The 22,260-nt window shown below is 43.2% G+C and overlaps 1 long non-coding RNA gene across 1 annotated transcript in view; it reads left to right on the top strand.

Moving 5' to 3' along the window:
• Nucleotides 1–21,260, top strand: part of LOC128340567 (uncharacterized) — a 63,166-nt gene extending 41,906 nt beyond the window's left edge. The window contains exon 3 of the long non-coding RNA XR_008313803.1: nt 20,791–21,260. This is a non-coding gene — a long non-coding RNA (uncharacterized LOC128340567). The remainder of the gene's footprint in view (nt 1–20,790) is intronic.
• Nucleotides 21,261–22,260: the final 1,000 nt, after the last annotated feature.

Genomic DNA, 22,260 nt, shown 5'->3' with positions numbered 1-22,260 from the left:
CCTTTTCTGCTACCCTAACTTTCCCTGATGCATTGAAAGGAATTGAGGAATTATAATTTTTGTTTTCATTTAGAATCCTCTCGCCCACACACCTTACAATATTCTCTCTCTCTCTCTCTCTCTCTCTCTCTCTCTCTTTCTCCTTTCTGCAGAGTTTGTCTGCTTTTGACTACTTTAAAAAGTTAATGTTTAAAATCAGTAGGATTTGCTAGTATCCTGTGTGAGAGTTGAGCATTAAAACGAGCAACAAACTTCTTAGAACATAACACATAACAATAAACCTGCATTAAACTGACAGTACAAGACGATCCAATGTGAGCGTCCTGGGAATTGTAACTATATCTTTATTTCTCTCGTTGTTTACTTGGTTTTTCATTCATGTGCATTACACACACACACGTTGCCATTGAAGTTTCTCCTCAAGTAAAAGTGAAAGCAAATTTGGGGGTTCCCTTTCAAGTAAAACTCAAGGTGATTTAAAGGGAAACTTCTAAATGATTTTTTTCCATCAGGAGGATTTTCGCACACCTGATCAAAAAGCACTTCTGTTTGGTGGCCTTCCAGGAGTGTCACTCTAGCCTGTCACCAGTTTTGGTCTAAACAGAAATTTGAAGTAAATATGGGGTTCTTCCTTAGCCAAAAGACTAAATAGTATGAGGAATGCTAAAGGAGTTTGAACAGGATTAGCAAAATTTCCCATGTATGGTTAAAGGGATAATAATCTGCTCATATGCTTGGACTGGTCAGATAAGTATTGTCTGAACCTGCCCTGGGTTCAACATATGTATAATAGTACACTTCCTATCTGCACTCATAGGAAGCTGCCATATACTGAATCAGACCATTGGTCTATCTAGCTCAGTATTGTCTACACAGTCCTGGAGTAGAGGCGGGGCTAACAAACAGCCAACAGCAAGAGCACTGAAAGTAGACTTTACTTGCCTCTATGAAATAATATATATCTCTAATGAGAGATATTCCTGGTTCAATGAGAGATATTCCTGATTCAACTGCACTATCTTGTCCTTGCATAACACAACTCTTGCCTCTGGATTCCTTGCCCATTGTCGTTTCTGGAATCCAATGTCTTTGATAGAAGGGTTGCTTTCTGATAATTTAAAGGAAACTATAATTAGACCAGCCTTTACACTCTCTCACACACATACCCACTTCCTTAGACCCACCTGATTTGAACGATCACAGGCCCCATAAGACAGTGACTAGTTTTCTGATTTCTTTCAGCATTTTCACTGCTTTGACCTGATAAATGTTTGAGAAATAATGCAAGACTATACTTTACTGAATGGGTGAGCAGTTCCAACTGTCTTACATAGTTGTGAAACAATTTTCCCCTGTAGAAAGACAGGTGTTTGAAACAAGCTGGGAACTAGAGATGCATTGGGGCTATTCTCACGATCAGCAAAAATAGGGCTAGGAGAGCCTAGCCCAATTTTGACTGATCGTGTAAACCACTGGGCTTGCAGGTGATCCCGGTGGCTTACAAGCGGCTAGCCCGCTTTTTTAGCCCTCCCCTTAGCCTGGGTTTGCGGAGCGAGGGCTCCGCAAACCTGGGCTTTCCGATCGTGAGTAACTGTGGTGCAGCTCTGCGGCATGGGTACTCACAAGGAGACCCCCGGAAGGGAGGCAAAAAGCCACCTCCCAGCTCCGGGGGTCTCCTCAGTATGCCCTGCATGCTTGCGCAGGGCATACTGGAGCTTCTGGGGGCCACGCGGCCCCCAAGCTCCCTAGCCCTCGCCGGCTCTGTCATGGAGCCAGCAATTGTGTGGACAGCCCATCCAGCCACCCAGGGCTCCCTCCCTGTTCGTGTGTGGGGAGAGTGGGTTTAGCCCGCTCTCCCCGCTCACCCTGCTAAACCGGGTCTCACTGATTGTGAGACCTGGCTCATGGTTATCTACACAGCTGGCACTTTTGTTACTTCTTCCTGTTTCATGGCTGTTGGTTCTCTGTTGATGCTTCTTCCATATCAAATCTGGAATGAGGGATAGGCAAGGTAAGCTAGTATTTTGTGGAGAAGCAACTCCAGGAATTGTTGGAAAAAATGGATTTTTCTGGGTCCAGCCTATCAGGGTTCAGGGAAGGATCTGAGACTACAACAAAAATGGTTGCACAGATGAATGTTTGTGTTAATTTGGGTACAGGGGAAATGATTGCTGATTCTTCTGGACCTCTCAATAGCATTGATTACTATTGGCCATCAAATCCTTCTGGACTATCCATGATGGATGGGATGAAGTTGATAGGTCAGTGCCAGAAGATAGTGCATCTATTGCCCTGGGACCCCAGGAGCAGAAGTGAGACCATGCCAGGGTCAAGCTCCAGCTTCAGAGGTGGAGTGCTTACCTGGCTGCTAAAGGCCTCCTTCCCAATGGGCTCACTTAGAAGGGGATGTTAGCTCCAGTTCCTGCTTTGTATTGTGGACAGCCTGAAATTCAGGAACTAGCTCCTGGTTACCATATAACCCCTCCATTTGCTGGCTGAATAGCTCCTTAACTGGGCTGCTGCCTTTCTAGATGCGAGTATGGACAAAAGGAAAGCCCATAGGTATCATGTTACAGGTATATCGGCTTGGCTGCGCGGGCTCTTTCTTAGCTGCAGGGCTGGCCCATCCACTAGGCAGACCTAGGCAGTCGCCTAGGGCACTAGCTCTTGGGGGGGAACTGCATCTTCCTTGGAGGAAGTCAAGTGGGATGGTCCTGTCTCTTAGCTGGTCTCTGACTTGCTTTCCTGCTCCTCCCCACTCAGTGCACTCTGACTCCACCCTTTCCCTGCCTTACTCCACTCTGTTATCTGGCTTCTCCGGACCCCAGATAGGAAACAAGTGGTGCACATGACCGTTGGCTTGGCTACAGTCAGGTCTGGCTGGTTGTGGAGGGTAGCTCCTCATGCCACCATTAAATGCTGCCTCTTGTGGAGATATAGAGTTTGGTTGGCCCTGAGGATCGTAGGGCCTGCACCACTGAGGGGAAGAAGGCAGCAGCAAGAGAGGAAGGGCAGGTGTCAAGCAGACTGTGAACTCCTAAACTCATTTCCTTCTCCAACTGTATCCCCAAACCAGCCTGGGATAGTCACTCACTAGTCATCTGTGCTGACTGGTCATCCGACCCAGTTCTAGTTAAAGCCGGGGCTTTGCACTTTCCTCCTTGCACTTCTTGGCTGTGGTGGGGTACCAAAGTCAAATTTCATGTAGGGCCAGAAACCCTAGGGCTAGCCCTGCTTTGTTGCCCAAACCAGTCCAAAGTTCTGGTAATGAGAACTACATGATTTGAGGCTGGTGTGTTGGGTTCTCAAACCTGGGTCCCCAGGTGTAGGACTACATCTCCCATCATCCCCAGCCACAATGGCCTTAGAGAATGCCTCTTTCTCTGTGCCACCCTAATACTCCAAGATAAGCAGGGAGGCATTGCTCTGCGTTCCATCCTTTTTCGAAACAATCTGTTGTAAAGTGTTCAAATAAAGAACTAAACCCATAAATCCAAAGGAGACCAGAAAACACAATGCACATATCAAAGTCAGAACTGAACATTGTCATAAATTAAGGCAGATCTTTATAGAATTAACCATTCTAAAAGCATCATGTAGAAAATAAGTTTTCCCAAAAGATATGTTTTGATTTGGCACACAAATTATAAGAAACAATCATTAACCATCTATCAATACATGAGGCTGATTCCCTGTCAGATGTGTACATTTTTTCAGTCAATTGGTCCATAAAGACTAAATCTGATGCCCTTGTGTACTAGTTTACTACTGAACAAGCATTACCAGATTATTACTACAGGCATCGAGTGCTTTTCCGTGACTGTACCCGCCTGGTTGAAGTGAGCTTCAACTCATTTGGGGCCATTCACTGCTGCTGGCTTTTCAATGACAGGTGAGCATGTGACTTTTCCAACTAGTGAAATAGCTAATAAAGCTGCTGGTTTTATTACATATGATATCTTTATCCTACTTTCCAGACAAAAAGTGTGTCCAGTTTTTGTTGCTATGATATTGTGGTGGTTGTCGTTATCGTTCATGTGCAATTGTACTGTGCTTTCATTCTGCTGAGTGGTTTAAATTTCGATCATGTTGTATAAGTTATTGTTATTAAGTTATTGTTATTGTTGTTCTCTTTGAGAACTTTTGTTGAAAAGCAGTATATACATAGTAGTAGTAGTAGTAGTAGTAGTAGTAGACCTTTGTTGTTCTGTACCTCAGGTGAGCATTAGATAGCTACTTGACTTATCCAAAGTAGCTCTCAAAGGTGTTTAGGCGTTCCCCACTTCCCTTCCAACCAAACATGCAAATCTGATTCACTGGCAATACAATTTTTAATCTCTCATTTTGGGGTGTGGGTATGTGCTTAGGGTTTTTTGTTTTTTGTTTTTACTTTTTCTCCCATTCATTTTCTCCAGTTTCTTCCTTTACAAAACAGCCTCTCTTGTCCTGCAGCAACGTTCTCCTGGAATTCAGGGGGATCTGATGTTTGAATTCCTTATTCTGTTGATGTAAAATTTTGTATAAGCTGCTATTTTATGACTGGCTCCACGTTCCAAAGACATTGGAGACCTTGGAGAAGCTGCTGTCAGTCTGGGTAGACAGTACTGAGCTAGATGGACCTAAGGTCTGACTCAGTATATGGCAGCTTCCTATGTTCCTATGTCTGAATTTGCATATAACACAAAATCAGAGGTAAAGGGTCTCTAGTTGAGTATGTCTAGTTGAGTATGTCCAAATGCGGGCAACTGCAGTTAAGACAAAAAAATCGACCCATGGTTTCCCTCCCCAAACTTCAATTTGTACCTTTGGTTTGCAGTGAAGTTCACCTCCTGGACCTCTGGTTTAGCAGTGCCAGCATTACATCCAAACACAGCACCACATTCTGCCTGTTCTACAACCAGAGTTTGAGGGAGGAAACTCCTCCCTTGCTCCAGCTGCTATTGGCTGCCAGGACTGTCCTTCAGTCAAGAAGGAAGCCCCGTCAGCCAGTTCTCCCTCCTCGCTGCAGTCTCAAGTAACTGACTGCTCGAGCTTCCTTCAACACAAGGACAGCTGCAGCAGCCATTTGCATTTGAGACGGGAAGGAGCTTACTCCTCTTAAGTCCAGTTTGTACAAGCTCCACAAACCAGACAACATGCTAGAGGCAACAGACCCTCGGTTGGTTGAGTGTAACTCACTACAAACTGAGGGCTCATTCTGAGGTTTGGGGGCAAAATCAGAACCGTGGTTGGGTCCAGGAACCACGGTTCCAATCATTCAGATATCATGAGGTGAGTGTGCCTCAGGTTCCCCTTGATGTTCAAAGGCAGCTGATGTTTGCAAGGCTTCCAAAGCTAATATATTTTACTAACAGATGCATTCCCAATCAGCAAGGCCTCTTGGACCCATAATCAGGAGGGTAGCAAGGCCAAGAGCCATTTGGGGCTCTATGGAATAGGCTTTTTGCTTTCACGTGGAGATGACAATGGGGCCAAGCAAAACAATCCCAGATCTATATTCTGGGCTGGCTGTTTCCAGAATTCAGTTCAGGCAATGGATTAAATATGTCAGAACTTCTTCCATTCAATTGAGATATATTTATGTGCTTGCTCAGATGTACACCCATTCCTTGTTATGATTATTCACTCATTATTTGAGTCAATAAGTTTGGGTACATGTATGTGTAGAATTATCTGTTTGATCATTGTTTATTGTTCTAGTTTTCTAGATTTATGATTGATACGACTTTATTACTAACATTCACAATATAGCATCCAGAATTTGTTTCATGGACTTATGCGTAGTGCTTTCTTTCCTCCACTTTGATTTTTGGCTTCTCTGCAGCTATTGCAGTGCCTCCGCTACCAATAGCATTTTTTGGTCCCTTAGCATTTACCTTTGCGCGGTATTTTTCTATCCTATTTTCTATTAGGCGTGCATCCCGCTTTGTTGTCATTGTCATTAGGTAGAGGGTGAGCAACAATATTACACTATTACAACAGCTATATTTCCAGTTCTGGGATACTGAACTTTAAAAAGGATGTAGACAATCTGGAATGAGCGCAGAGAAGGACCATGAACATGGTCATGGACCTGGAACTTAAGCCCTCTGAGGAAATATTGAAGGAACTGGATATGTTTAGCCTGGAAAAGAGAAGACTGTGGGGACAGATGTTAGGATAAACCTCTTAATGATAAGAGCAGTTTGACAATGGAACCAATTTTCTGGGGGGGGGGGGCTCTCTCTGGTTGGAAGTCTTCAGGCAAAGGCTGGACAGCCATCTGTTGAGGCTTCTGCAGCTCTGAATTTACTGCACTGAGCAGGAAGTTGGACCATCCAACTCTATGTTTCTGTGATAATAGTGACTATAAATCTAAAATAATTTCGCCTTCATAAAATATGATTATTGTGGATGCCAAGCGTGTCTGCAAAGATTTGGTTTTGCAGCACTTCCTGTACTGGGTTCCATACACAGGAAGTTTCTTGAAAACAGATTGCCAGGATGTTACCACAAGATTAAAAGGCTATCTAAAGAAGAAGTCTCACAAAGAAACAGTGAGGCCAACAAAGAGAACAGGGGGATCGGGTCATGCGGTGCCACAAGTTTTTTAAGTGAATTGTGAAAGAAGCCAACATATTTTCATTGTAACCATTCTGCTTTGTGTGTTGCTCTTCCTGTCCAACTCTGAAAATCCTGGGAGAGAGTCTCCTCATTTGAACCTTGAGATCATTCACACAATCAAAAACTGTGTTCTACCTGGGTTTGGGAGCTGTGTGTGCTCCCGATTTTCAGTTGTGTGGAAGCAAAGTAGGAGGAAAAGCTACCCAGGTTTTTCTCCTACCTTGCTTCCACACAATCACTTCTACCCAGGTTTTCCTCTTACCTCACTTCCACACAACTGAAAATTGGGAGCACAGACAGCTCTCAAACCTAGGTAGAACACAGCTTTTGATTGTGTGAATGACCTCCTTGTATCAGCAACCAATACTGCACTACAGGACAGCCCAACATGTAGGGTTACAAAAAGCCTTTTCCCTCACTCCTGTTGTTTTTGTCTTGGAAAACTGACATACAGAGTAACCTCACATCTCCCTTCTTATGAAGTCTTAGCATTTTATTCCGAACAGGAATTGTAGCTGTATCATCAACCTGCAGCAAAAAGAGACAAGCACAAAGCATGTTTGTTACTGGGGCCCCCAAGGGGTTGAGTTTTTCTTCTTGTATTTCTCCTAATTTTAAAGAAAATTTAGCAAGGAAATGAAATACTTGAAATGCTGGGGGAAAATAAAGGATCACATGCAATCCCGCCTGTGAGCACAAATTTTATAAATAGACACTCTGGCAAACATCAAAGAAATTGCTGCCGAGAGAAACTAACTGATCATGTATATTTTACATTGCCCATTTATTCTGAACAGAGTTAGCCACATACTGCCAGTTAACTCTGAAAGAGCAAGTAAAACACTGCCCATTTGGTTCTGTTTGAGAATTCAATTACTTTTTAAAAATCCACATGTATCCCCTCCCCCACATGCATTAATTAAATATGGCCACATTTTATAGCACCTGTTTACATAATCCGGAAAACATGTAAATAATGAGATGACCTAATCCAATGAAACTGGGGATGAAATAATCCTAAACATGCATCTGGAGGCACAGAAACTTTGAACGTTAATGAAACAACGTAAGGTAACGGCTTAGCCTTTTACTGAACTAATTCCAGGTTTCCTCCGGATGCACTAGCCTTCGAACTTCATGGATTGTTCTTCCTGAAGAACTCTGCGCAGCTTGAAAGCTCGTAACCTTTCACCAAGAAAAATATGTTCAATAAAAGGAATTTCCTTAACCATTTGGTTCTCAACTCATGCTTTCTGGAGCCAACATGACAACACATTCGTAGGCAGGAATGGTGGTCTTCTGTACTAATTTTTTTTAAATATATATATATATATACTTGGCCTTTTTGTTATAAATGCTCAAAAATGCTTCTTGGGAGCAATTTAGGTTTAGACATCATGTGGCTCCATGGTTAAATCTTGGTTCCACCCAGTGGTTGACAACTGACATACTATGCAAGAGCACATTGGCCTAGTAATGCTGTGTTTGTGTAAATTGCATAAGTTGTGCAAGATGCACAAATGCAAAATTTGCACAAATTTTGTTACTCGGGAGTAAGCCCATTGGAAATTACTAAACTGACATACTAGACTGGCGCAGTATGTCAGCTAATGTCCTCGAGCTTGGGTCATGCTGTGTCCCCTCTCCTGCCCGCACAAGCCTCAGGATAATTCTTCTGGTCATGGTTAAAAACAAAGTAAAATTGGTTGTGATGTCTCCTAGCCAACCACTCTTGGCTTCTTTTAACCAATTTCCCTGAAATAAACCAAGATCTAAAAGCTACTTCAAACCTTTGGTTCAGATATCATTATATTTAAAGCAAGTTGAATAAATCAAGATAGATTAGCTTGGTTGTCATGACTGATCTTGGTTTGTTTTAATCACAATGAGAAGAACAATTCTTATCAGGCTTATGTGGTTAATGAAGGAAACATTTCCTGCTCCCTCAAACAAGGTTGCATCCTGACCCCACAACTTTTATGTTAGACATAGCGAGACACCTTAGTAGCCCTCAGCCATTTTGGAAGGGCGATATATAAATCAAATTAATAATAATAATAATAATAATAATAATAATAATAATAATAATAGCCCAGACTTTCACCCTACCAAGCTGGTGGAAAGAAGCATTTTCTCCCTGGTCTATGCTGGCAATGCTGCAATCTTCTCTAGGACCCCTATAGGTCTCAGAAAAGCATGGAGGGCTCTAGCCCAGTACTGCAAGAATGATCAACTAGTAATCAACTATTAAAAAATCCTAAAGTTATGTCTTTTGCCACAAGACACAAGATCTGTCCCTGGAGTATAAATGGCCACAAGGATATTCGCTAGTTTCAAATATCTGGGAGTGGTCCTACATGCCTCTAGCTCAAGAAAGGCCCACTGTGACCATGTCACCCTCACCACTCAGAGGAGCTCCACCCCCATTCTGAAATTCCTATAGTCTAGAGGAGGGCAATATGTTCACAGCGCTCAAATTATTTGAGGCCAAGACGCTGGCGCAACTCCTCTATGGTAACCAATCAGGAGCCCCCACCAAGCTTGCCCCCTTGGTGAGCGTGCAGTCCAAATTAGAATGACCTTAGAGTTAGAAGGGCTCTTAGAACAACCCTCCAAGTGCCTTGCTATGTCTCAAATGCCACCCTACGCTTGAAAATGGGCATGATACAGTTTGAGGCCAGAGTGTGGTTGTCCATGCTTAACCTCTGGCTTAAATTATCCCTCAACCTTCAAGGCCTGGCCCCTCTGCCCCTACAGAGCATTTTTTAGTCTTCCTGGGAAAGGGCAGTGTGGAGTAAATTGTCACTCATGGGCTCCCCCCCCCCTTTGCTATGGACTGTGACCAGGTGAAAACAGTCATCAAAGAGAGGATAATGGACATTGAGCACCAGGCTGATATAGGGAGGGTCCCAACGTTCCTGTCCTTGGAAAGGCACAGATACTCTGCCTCCTGCTACCATGTACCTGTCACAGCTAGAAGTCCCAAGCCACAGAAGGGCTTTTACCCTCACTTGTTCTCATGCCCTTCCCTCTGCTGTATTGGAAGGCAAATACAGAACGATCCCAATTGCAAAGAGACTTTGTCCCTGTGACATGGGACAAAGAAACCACAGAACATGTACTCCTCTTTTGCCCCTTTTACAGAGACCAAGCTTATATTTCCGCTACTTCACAAGTACCCTGGCCACCCAAACCATGTCTACACCCAGTTGCTGCTCTTGGATGAGGACCTGGTCTTCACATTTAACACTGCCAAGTTCTTTGTGACAATGTCTAGGATCCGTCGGGTCGTGACCGCTAGGCCATTCCCTTGCATTAGCTCTGCATAGTTTTAAACCACTGACTATTGTCTTTAGTGTTCCTATTTAGATGCCTTATTTTATATACCCTGTTTTAGCCACCACTTTTTTGCATTTTATATATTTCACATTTTATATGTTCATAATTTTTAATACAGCTGTTTAATAATCTCATAGCTACCCTCTTTTCTAAGTATAGCAGCTTTATAGTATTATAATATAGCTTTATACTACTAGAGTAGTATAGTATATTATAGTAGTAGAGTAGTATAGTAGAGTTACTACTAGAGTAGTAACTTTAAAGTAATATAGTTTTATGGTTCCATAATTTGTTTTTATTATTTTGAATCATGCTCTACTGTTCTATCTTATGCTGGTCTTGGACCATAATAAAGATGGTTGATTGATTTCCTGCTCCCAAGGTTTGAGGACATTGTATGGACCAAGATTTAACTGTAATTCCACATGACATCTGAACTGGCACATTCTATTCACTATCTTCCTGGCTGACATCCAGACTAATTAAGCAGAAGGGAGCAGAAAGGAAATTAAATGGAACTGAGCGATCCATCCATCCTAAGGTCTACCACGTCATTGAACAGGTGGCTGAGGGATTTCCATCTCTTAAACATCTATGGCCAGTTTCAGGTCTGGTGGAGCCTTAGCAAAGTGCCTTGCAGTGGACCCCCCACTAAACAGGTGGACCCCCCCTAAAGTTCAGGGGGGATTGACTTGGTGGGGTGGACAGGGCAATGGAGCTTTTATTGACAGTCACCATCATTTCCCCCCGACACACTTGCTGTGTGTGTGGGCCCAACAACCCAGACACCAGGCAACCTCTATTCTGCCAGCCCCCCACATCAGAAGAACCAGAGGAACCCAAGCTAACACTTTTACCATAACCTTAGGACACAGTCCTGCCTTCATGCTCTGATTTGGAGGAGTTTCCTAAGGTCATGCCAGCCCTAGTATAGGTCGCCCAGTACTACCAGATCCAGTGTTTAGAAAATCAGTTAAAGCCCCACAACAGAGCTTTCCCCAGGGAAGGGGCAGGGCCAATTCATTATGTCTAGCCAGCAGCCATACAAAAAGGCAGTCTGCTCTAAGCAGCTGCTGGAGCAACATCTCTCTTCTGTTGTTAGATCCAGCTCTTGTAGATTCCTGCTTGGAGGTCCTGACACCTTTCACTTCAGAGCAAGCTGAAATCTATGTCCCTCCAAAATCCCTGATTTGGCAGAGACCCCAGTTTGCCTAGATGATGGCCTCCAAAGCAGCCACTGAGAAGAGTTCCTCCATTGCTGTTGCCATGACCCCACCACCAAGGTACAACTGCAAAATGCATTTTGTAGCAGTGCAAAAGGATATATTTTCCCCAAGAAGATAAACAATTTTATAAGCTGAATCTCTTTCATTCCCATATGTTTTATTCCCAAAGTCCCATAAATGGTACAGTTCTCTTTCAGGGCAATGCTTACACATATGCGAACAATTTTTTCATAGCACTAATTAGACGCTTACCGTTTTTCTGTATGTCAAATGATTGTCACGACATGAAATGTTACTTGCTTATTTATACCTGAGCCTGTTTCCTTCAAGCAAGAGATTAAGCACATTAATACATTGTTTTACTCTCAAAGAAATTAGCCCCTTATTTCTGCATAGTTAATAATGAGAAACAGCCATCTCCTAATTAGAGGCAGATTTTATGGCTAAGGAAATACCTGTGCAATTTTCGCTGCAGAAATTTTCTGGCTGAAACAACTACTTCTTTCTTGGCATCTTTGTTTTGGAAGGGAACCAGCTGGCCAGAGCTGTTGTGAGGATTTATGGGTGAGTCCCCCTGCCTCCAATTCTTATAATCATTTCTCTTAACTTTGGCCCTTCTCTGTTGCCTGAGTTCCCTACCTAACCTCCTTGGCTAGGGTTCCTAGTTTCAGCAAAGTATGCCTCCATCTGCCACATTCAGTGAAATATCTGGGTTCTCCACTTTATTTCTGGCCACCCCGGTTTTCTGTCTGGTACCTGCATTTTATTCTGTTGCTGGATTCCCACACCTCTCCACCTGAGTAGCCCTAAACTTTGCAGGGCCTCCAAAAGACATATTAGCAGCAGACCTGTCTCCTGTAGCATAGTACTGATCTATCTGTTTGTGTAAATTATTGAATAAGCCGCCCTTCAGTGTAATAAAGCTGATAAGGCCGCTTACAGCCAGGTATTAGAACAATAAAAATACAAGATCTTCTATCAAGAACTAATCAGCCTACTTTCGTTTCACTGTCTCTACAACTGGACTAAATTTGATTCAAATCAAAGTCCATGAGTTAGAACTCTTGCACCTCAAATGTGCGTCTTCCATATTGTCAAACTATGCCATTGAGGTGTCCTTGTGTGTCACTCACTGCAACTGTACACAATTTGGTTTAAATGGGTTAGGCTGTCCACAAATTAGCTGGCTTGCACCTCAGATGTTCACACGGTCACCATTTTGAATTGGTGTGGATGACATCATCACCACACACCACACCATTAGGGCATCCCTATGTGTCCCTATAGCTGTAGCAAATTTGGTTTAATTTAGTTAAGTGGTTCACAAGTTACCCCACTTATGCCTCAAAAATTTACACATCCATCTTGAATTGGTGTGGATGACATCATCACAACCTATACCATTGAGGTGTTCCTGTGTGTCACTCACTGCAACTGTACCTAATTTGGTTTAAATTGGTTAGACAGTCCACAAATTAGCCCTCTTGTGGCTCAGATGTTTATGCGGCCGCCATTTTGAATTTGAGTGGATGGCAGCATCACACACCATGCAATTTCTGCATCCTTATGTTTCCCTACAGCTGTAGCAAATTTAGTTCAAATCAGTTAGGAAGTTCACAAGTTAGCCCACATGCACCTCAAAAGTTTACACATCTACCATCTTGGACTAGGGTGGATGACATCATCACAAACTATGCTGTTGAGGTGTCCATATGTGTCCCTACAACTGTACCCAGTTTGGTTTATATTGGTTCAGGAGTTGCGAAGTTGATAGTGGGGGACACACGGACAGACACATGGACACACACACAGTATGCCGGGTGATCTCATAAGCCTACTGGAAAGTAGGCTAACAACAATACAAGGACTAATAAGGCTATCGGAAAGTATCAGGTCAGTTCTGACCTGATTCTGATTATGTTGGGGAAACCATTTCAACCACCCAACATTTTTTAAAAAATTGGACCAGACCGGAATTGATCCGATATTTATGGTGGTGCATAGGCCTAATGGTTAAACATCGCAGAGCAGCTTCAAAAAAAGATCAGCAACATTTTTTCACAGCTCAGAAAAGTAGCCAACATCAGGTTAATACTGCATGTCCACTTCAGGAGAGGGATGATTTTTCATCAATCTCCCATTCCCTCGAAAAATGGCAGTGACTCAGAAAATATGTCCCTGAGGGTCATGCAGCCAATGACACCCAGCTCTTTATTTTATGTTTTTAAATGTAAAGATTTATATTATCAGCCTACATGTCCTGCAGTGTAATGTGGGTAGTGCAAAACCACCAATGCTGCTGCGGGGCTCTTCCAAGAGCTGTTCAACAGTGGAACAGTCTGCCCCATGCAGTGGTAGGCTCTCCTTCCCATGAGGTTTTAAAACAGAGGCTGGACAATCATCTGTCAGGGATGTTACAGCAGTTTCCTGCAGTGAGCAGGGAGACCTGACGGTCACCAGCCTGGATGGCTTTAATACTACTACTATTACTAGTACTACTACTATTACCAACAACAGCTAGCTTGACCGGCGCAGAGCATCTGCAAACTAGTACTGTATTGCTCTCCTTGCCCCCGCCACAGCCCCCTCAGCCCAGAGATCTCCCCCCTCACCTGAGCCCCAGATTCCTCTGCTCCTGCTCCTCCTCCTCCCTCCTCCTCCTTGAAGGTCCAGAGCGGCTCCCAACTGGAGCTCCAGTGCTGACTCCACCTGGAGCAGCACCACCACCACCACCACCACCACTGCTGCCACCACCATCTCTGACTGGGCTCGACACCCGCATGACTTTGCGCTCCAGGCACCTCCAAAGTGCCACGAATGCATGTACCATGCATTGCCTTAGTGCTTTATATAGATGAGGAGGGGGAGGAGGAGAAGGAGGAGGAGGAGGAAGAAGAGGAGGAGGAGCACCAGCACCAGCACCAACACCAACAGCTGCAGTAGCAATTTTGTTAGCTGCCCCATAACAAATTGTTCTCTGTGTGGCTTACAACACAACACAACACAACACAACACAACACAACACAACACAACACAACACAACATTAAAACATGAAATAAAAAGCTTTAAGAGGGGCTTAGACAAATTCATCCATCTATTAAATCTGAGGGCTAATCTGAGGGCTATAAGCCACCTCCAGCCTCAGAGGAAAGATGCCTCTAAATACCATTGCGGGTGGCAGGGGTCAACAGTGGGAGAGAAGGCACATCTCTTGCCTTTGAGCTTCCCAGAGGCATCTGGTGGGCCACTGTGGGAGACAGGATGTTGGACAAGATGGGCTTGGGCTTGATCCAGCAGGGCTGTTCGTATGACCTCCAATGTCCCTCTCAAGTCATTCTGTAGTTCTAGGTTCCATTTATGTTTGCGTATAAATGAAAACTAGACTGACTGAGCCCCGATGCAGTTCAATTGTCCATTCATCCCAAAGCAAATACACACGTGTAACATATAGATGTGTAGAGCTGTGAAAAAGCAGATTAGAAATGCCGTAAATGCATAAATAAATATGGTCTGGGAGAAGCCAAGTGCTTTCCATAGTGCAAAAGCATGATTTAGAACTGAGAGGACACAGTTGGCGGGGTGGGGTGGTGCTGGCTCTCTCTCTTGAGATTTCTATTGCATTTTGGGGGCCATTATAGGATCTTAAAGATTGTCTGGACTTTTATTCTAGCTGTAAAGTGCTGAAAGGTTCTATGAGCCACAAGATGCCTGAATAGACATTTACAGCTTTCCAGTTCACTATTTTTCTTTGGGGTTGGGAGAGTTAGGAAAAGAAGGTTACCCGAGACCTACAATAAAGGTGACAAAAGGAGAAAAAGAGAGAGAGAGAAAGAGAGGGAGAAGGCAAATAAATACCATCAGAAGCTGTAGATTACATCCGTTTAAATAAAATAGATAATGTGTGCCCTGAGAGCTGACCTTTACCATACAAAGGAAGGTTATATTTCAGACCTTATTTCCTTGCTGTGCTTATTTGTATTGAAAGTAATGTAGTTAATGTGCAATGAAAAAAACCTTGAGTACTTTCAGTATTTACTCCATTTCTCTTCTCGGAAATGGTCTGAAATGCCACAGTGATAGCGAAGGTGGCGAAGGTGACTGTTTTCCTTGGAAAGTGGGGGAGAGCGCCAGGTTAAAACATGCATTTTCTCCCCTGAAAAGTTGTCAGCTTTTCATACCACCTCGCATTTTTGTATTGCTATGCTTTTTTTCAGCACACAAAAATATTTCAACACAACCTTGAAATATGTAGTGTAAGTTGGCCACAAAACTAAGCGTAACCCATTTTTGCTTTCTTTTGTCCTGGAGCAGATTTATGACAAGTGTGTGTGTGTGTGTGTGTGTTGCTTTTAGAACATAAGAACATGCTGGATCAGGCCCAAAGCCTATCTAGTCCAGTATCCTGTTTCACGCAGTGGCCCACCAGATACCTCTTAGAAGCCCACAGGCAAGAGGTGAGGGCATGGCCTCTCTCCTACTGTTGTTCCCCTGAAACTGGTATTTAGAGGCATCTTGCCTCTGAGGCTGGAGGTGGCCTATACCCCTCAGACTAGAAGCCATTGATAGACCCATCCTCCATGAATTTATCTAAACCCCTCTTAAAGCCATCCAGGCTGTTGACTATCACCAAATCTTGTGGCAGAGAGGTCCGTAGATTAATTATGTGTTGTGTGAAAAAGTACTCACCTGACTATAAAGCTGCCTTGTAGAGAGACTGGCCATTGACTTATTTAGCTCAGTATGTCTGGATCTGCAAGGGGTTTCCTTTCCAGATTTTCAGATCAGGGATCTCAGGAACTGAACCTGAAAGCTCCTTCTGTATACATAGCATGTGTGCTACTACTGGGCTATACCTCCATTCTGAATGTTAAATGTGCTTTACTTATATTATCTCAGTATTTATCACAACAATCATGGAAGGTAGGCTATAAACTAGTATTACTATTTCTGCATCACAAATGGGCAAGGGGGGACAGAGGCTTAAACAACTGTGGCTTGTGTATGACCAATTGTTGTTGTTTTGGCTGATGTCCATACTCTTAGCCACTGCATTACAGTTGTTTGATTCTGGCTGGGTACACACAATCACAAGGATCCTGGTAAAAAATGTTAATCAGGATTAACATTGAGCCCTTTGAAGCTGATTGTGTGAACCCAGGGCAATCCTGGTCCTACCTCTCGAGTTAACCAGCATTAAACAAAGATAGTTCTACAGGACTGAATCCTGACGGACACGATGGGCGGCCTTCATTTTGTGGCTGTCCATCATGCAACCGCATTTGTACAATTTGCATTTGCAAGAACACTCTTGAGCAACAGCACACGGCTCATGGGACACTGTGCAGCATGTAAGCATGGTTTGGGATGCAACCCATTGACTTGGATGCACAACTGTGAGTGGAAGGAGAAAATGGCATAGTGCTGTTCCACACACCACAAGAGCAATTAATTTTAAGCTGTTTTTAAAAAATCTTATGAGATTGTTTTGATTTTGTTTTGTGAAATTTTAACTCGGTATAAGTGAGAAGGGCTTGAGGGCGGGTGGTGGGTAAGGCTGCTTAAACCTACTGATGACCACTCCTCCATTGCTGGGCACACCGCCCATGCACCCAGATGATCCTTCACTGGCCCAGGCAGTGCATAATCCTGACCCTTGGAAATCCCACAATGCATTGTGCAAGTGTGCGGTGCATTGTGGAGATCCGTGTAGTGACGGGCAGTTGCTGTCACTGCTGCAGCTTCAGCTAAAAGCAGTCAGTGCTGCACCTGGTTTAAAAAACAGGGCTAAGGGAGTGCTCGCTCCCTTAAGGCTTGCTACACAGGCAGGTTTGCCGCAGAAGCAGTACCAGGATTGGGCATTGTTCCATTGATTCTCACATGCAGCCAAGCCCGGGCATGGCTGGTCTAGTCTGGTCTTGGCTGTGTGTGAGAACATCCTCATTGTGTTTAAAATTTTGTACAAAAAGCACATATCAGGTGGTATAAAGATATCAATCAATCAATAAAATATTGGGGTGGGTGACATCATCACAAACCACATCATTGAGTTTTCTCTATATGGTATAATATAGTACTACAACAGTACCAGTGCGACGTTCATAGTGGGACACATGCGCACACATAGCTCAGTGATCTCATAAGCTTATTTTTAGGGATGTGCGTGAATCAATTTTTTTGATTCAATTTGTGCCTGAATTGAATCACCCCTGATTTGTTTTGTGTCTGCTGTCCCCCTGAATCACCTCCGATTCGAATTAGAAAGTAGTCTTTAAAAAGAAAAGGAGAAGAGGGCTATAGGCCACCTCCAGCCTCAGAGGCAGGATGCCTCTGAATACCAGTTGCAGGGGAGTAACAGCAGGAGAGAGGGCATGCCCTCAGCAATTGCCTGTAGGCTTCCAGTGGCATCTGGTGGGCCACTGTGTGAAACAGGATGCTGGACTAGATGGGCCTTGGGTCTGATCCAGCAGGGTTGTTCTTATGTTCTTATGTATACTACTGTACCTGTGTTGAGCTGAATGTGTACATGCATACAGATCTGTACATGCATAAACTGTACACAGATTGTACATGAGCAAACTATTATGTGTGCCTAGGGCTATGGATGGACATCATCAGATATAGGCCAGCACATTTTCAACAGTTGGGAGGCACGGCCAGTAGTTCCTTACGCATTCCTCAGAAGCATGGAGGGGAGGGGGCGGATATCAAGAAACTGGTACAGTGGTGATTACTGGGCGGCTTACCAAATTTCTCAAAAAAATCCATCCGTACATTGGCTGCAGCTCATCTAGGGTTGAAGTGCCCATTAGTTTAGTTGTATATAAAAACAGAAAGCATTTCAAGCAATTATATGATTGTTTCACATGTGGCTTTTAAAGGGTAAGGTCATATTATGTAATTGTTTGAATCATAAGACAGCTGACTGACAGGGTGTGATATACCATAAAAATACAATTACCTATGAAGGAGCAATATTTTTTAGACACTTGGATTTCGGGAGATTTTTTCAATTGTTCTTGTTTTGTGTTATCTACATAGTGCCATCAACATTCATTCATTCATTCATTCATTTCATTTATATACCTCCTGATATGTGCATCTCTAGGCAGTGTACACAATTCAAAACACAACAAATATAGAACAGAATAAAAACAACAATTTCACAGAATAAAGTTATAAACTATCTCGTGAGGTAAAAGCAAATTAAACAGTTTAAAATTAATTTCAGCTAAAAGACTGGGAAAACAGATACATCTTCAGGGCCCTCCTAAAAGCAAACAGAGAAGCAGATGCTCTTATTGCAACAGGGAGCATATTCCAGAGCCTCGGGGCAGCCACAGAGAAGGCCTAGTCCCAGGTCACCACTGAATGAGCTGGTGGCTGGCAACCATAACCAGACCTGTCTCCAGATGATCTTAAGAGGCAACAGGGTTCATAACAGAGCAGGCACCCTCTTATGTACCCTGGACCCAAGCTGTTCAGGACTTTATAGGTTAAAACCAGAACTTTGTTTCGGAAACATATTGGCAGTCAGTGCTGTTCTTTTAAAATCATTTACATGGTATTTCATAGTGTTTTCTCTGCCCCGAGGCACCTACAGTGAGGTTAAGCATTTTGTTGAAAGTATTTCATTTTTGGGAGGGCCAAAATCACATATTTTTATGCTGCAATCCAAATGAGATGAATCTTCATATTACTCCTAGAAGCCATTCCAAACCAGGAACTGGGAAGGCACGAGGGAGATAAAATCCAAGTTGCTCACTTAAGTGGCTGGGTCTCTCTTCTGCTAATTAACTGGCTAAAGCATGAAAAGAGCAGCTCTTTTAGTAAGCTCTACACTGCAGTGCCTTCTGGACTTTACATATTACCAGGTCTCCTCTGGTGGTTTCAGAACCGCATCTTATTTGAGGGTAAGCTAATCCCACAGCAATCCATTTTGGTCCAGGTAGACATACCCCTTTCCCACATAAAGAGCAACTCAAATGTCCTTTGAAGCTATTACTGACCCTCAGGGGGCAGTGAGAGGCCCGGCTGAGCTCTTTGTGTTTCTTTATCATGTATTATGTGTCCTCGATAATTTCTTTTGTGAGGACAAAGACATAATGAACCCCAGGGCTGGATTTGTCTGTTGATATTTGTCTTCTCTTTTCTCTCTGTACAGAAAGTACATTTGGGGGGAGGGGTGGACAAATAAAGATAAAAGGATCTTTTTAAAAAGGTCACGCTGAACTATCTTTGAGCCATAATTAGCAGATCCATTTGTTAGGTTTTTGCTACACTTTGCTGAATCATATATATAGATAAATTGTATATCAATAAAGTCATAGAAACATAGGAAGCTGCCATACACTGTATACTGAGTCAGACCACAGGTCCATCTAGCTCAGTATTGTCTACACAGACTGGCAGCGGTTTCTCCAAGGATGCAGGCAGGAATCTCTCAGTCCTATCTTGGAGATGCTGCCAGGGAGGGGACTGAGAACCTTCTCAGTTACTTTAGTTTTATTTAGAATGTAATTTTAAAGCTGTCTTGTTTTGCATGTTTTTGTACACCGCCCAGTGTCTTCGGATTGGGCGGTATATCAAATGTTTCTAATAAATAAACAAACCTTCTGCTCTTCCCAGAGCGGCTCCATCCCCTGAAGGGAATATCTTCCAATGCTCACACATCAAGTCTCCCATTCATAGGCAACCAGGGCAGACCCTGCTTAACTAAAGTGACACGTCATGCTTGCTACCACAAGACCAGCTCTCCTCTCAAGGAGAAAGACTTTTCAGTGGTGGCACCAGACCCACCCAAAGGTCCAGAGAGGCCCAGGCCAGTTCCATCTTTTGAGGTCCCTAGCCATACAAAAACAAACAAACACATAAAAATAAGCTGCAACACTTTTCAAAAGCGTAACAATTAACATGTCTAAGTTTGAGACCTCCTTTGAGCTTGAGGCCCAAGCCAAATAGTTCTCCTGCCCCCACCCCCACTGGCCTTGGGTGGTACCCCATCTTTGTTTCCTCAGTTACTAGACTCTTTTTGGGGGTGGTGTTTGTTTGTTTTTAGGAAAAGTGAGATTTCCAGAATTTTAAATTCTGACGCTTGTATAAAGTCATTTTTTTTCATGTGGAAATCTAGACGACAGGGAGAAAGCTAGGCTTTCTCTTTATTTGACCATTAGAGGTCATTCACACAATCAAAAACTCTGTTTTACCTGGGTTTGGGAGCTGTGAGTGCTCCTAAGTTTCAGTTGTGTGGAAGCAAGTTAACTTAGGGGGAAAACCTGGATAGCTTTTTCTCTTATCTTGCTTCCACACAACCAAAAATTGGGAGCATATACGACTCTCAAACCCGGGTAGAACACCATTTTTGACTGTGTGAATGACCTCTTTGTTTTCTAGATCCCTGTTTTTTCCTTATAAAAATGGGGAAGCATTCAGTCAATGCAACCTCCACTTGGAGTCTGCAGTGGTACAGTCCAAAAGTGTGTTTTATAGCTGCTTCCCTCATAATTACAAAGCAATCTTACATTTAACTAAGACTTTATTCAAGAAACAACTCTGTTTTCTCCTTCTCCTTCTCCTTTCCTCCCTCCCTTTTCTTTCTGACTCCTCCCTGCACACTCTCTACAGGATCCCCACTGGGACAAACTTCTAATCATCAAGGACTGCTAGACAGAACACAACAGTGGCATCTGAAATTAGCCTGCAATACAGGGTAACAAATGTGACACACAACTAAGCCTGTGTATGCAGCACTGCTTGACTGCAAAGGGGTCTTGTGCTGGAGAAGAGAAACGTGAGCTGTCTTCATAGATTGGAGTACTTTCTTGCACCACTTCCAGGTTCCTTGTCACTCATAATATCCGATGAAATGCTTCATGAACCAATCATGCAGCTGTCCTGAAAATCTTCCAGAGGAGCTGTCAAACACCCTATTAACACACTTACTGACACTGGCCACAGATGACTGTCTTTCTAACATGCCAGACTCAAAGTATAAATAGTTTTGTTGGAGGATTTACTCAGCACACTTGAATATTAAAGCACTAAATAAATAATGCCACATTTTACTTTAAAATATTAAAATGTAACTACATCGATCTGGTCTCGGCATGCAGAATGTGCATTCATTCATTTAGCCAAAGGACTTAGAAATGCTTAGAAATCTGATTGGTACATCTAGTTGTGAACATGTAATAGGTATTTATACCACATAGTATGAACTGCTCCATGCATGATAAGTTTTCAAAATGCCTGTGTGAACGTTTTTTGCATTGCCAAATGGATATTCACTTTTCTAGCAGCACTGGTCTTAGATATTTTATGGCTAAGCCTTCCTGATCAGCAGCTAGGATATTTGTGAACGTTCTGTGACATCACAGCAGCTCAGCCAATGAACTGCCTTTCTTTGGAAGGATTTTAAAGTTATTAACGCACATGGGGACTGCTTTTTGATTGACACTGTTTTTGCATGGGGGAGTTGCGTTCCCACATTTTATGAGGAAGTTAGGGTTTTCATACTAATGCTGACAGCTGAGTGAGGTTACTCCATTGAGGGACAACTTAATTTTAAAAAAAACAACAGAAAATTGAATTAGAATTTAAATAAGGCCACTAGTCTAAACATATATATGTGAATCTAAATCTATTGAAATAACTGTTTCTTATATCTAAATAAAGAAATGTGTTTAGGATCAGGCCATTAATGTCAAATAATGGCTTACTGGTACACCAGCTGGTAACCTCCAGGTTGGACTACTGCAATACGCTCTATGTAGGGCTGCTCTAAGTAGGGCTGCCTATGTACGTAGTATGAAAACTTCAGTTTGTTCAAGATGCAGCAGCCAGATTGGTCTCTGGGGTACCCTGGGGAGACCACATTATGCTTGTTCTTAAACAGTTGCACTGGCTGCTGATATGTTTCTGGGCAAAGTACAAAGTGCTGGTTATTATCTTTAAAGCCTTGAATGGCTTAGGTCCAGGTTACCTGAGAGAGTGCCATTCTCTACAAGATCCCCACCACTCATTAAGATCATCAGGAAAGGTCCGTCTTCAGGTGCCACCAGTTCATCTGGTGGGGGCCTGGGATCAGGCCTTCTG

Source organism: Hemicordylus capensis, chromosome 1, assembly GCF_027244095.1.
Source record: "Hemicordylus capensis ecotype Gifberg chromosome 1, rHemCap1.1.pri, whole genome shotgun sequence".
In the NCBI taxonomy this organism is placed as follows: Eukaryota; Metazoa; Chordata; class Lepidosauria; order Squamata; family Cordylidae; genus Hemicordylus; species Hemicordylus capensis.
Note: the sequence above shows the minus strand (reverse complement) of the source record. Positions and strands in the feature narration are given on the sequence as shown.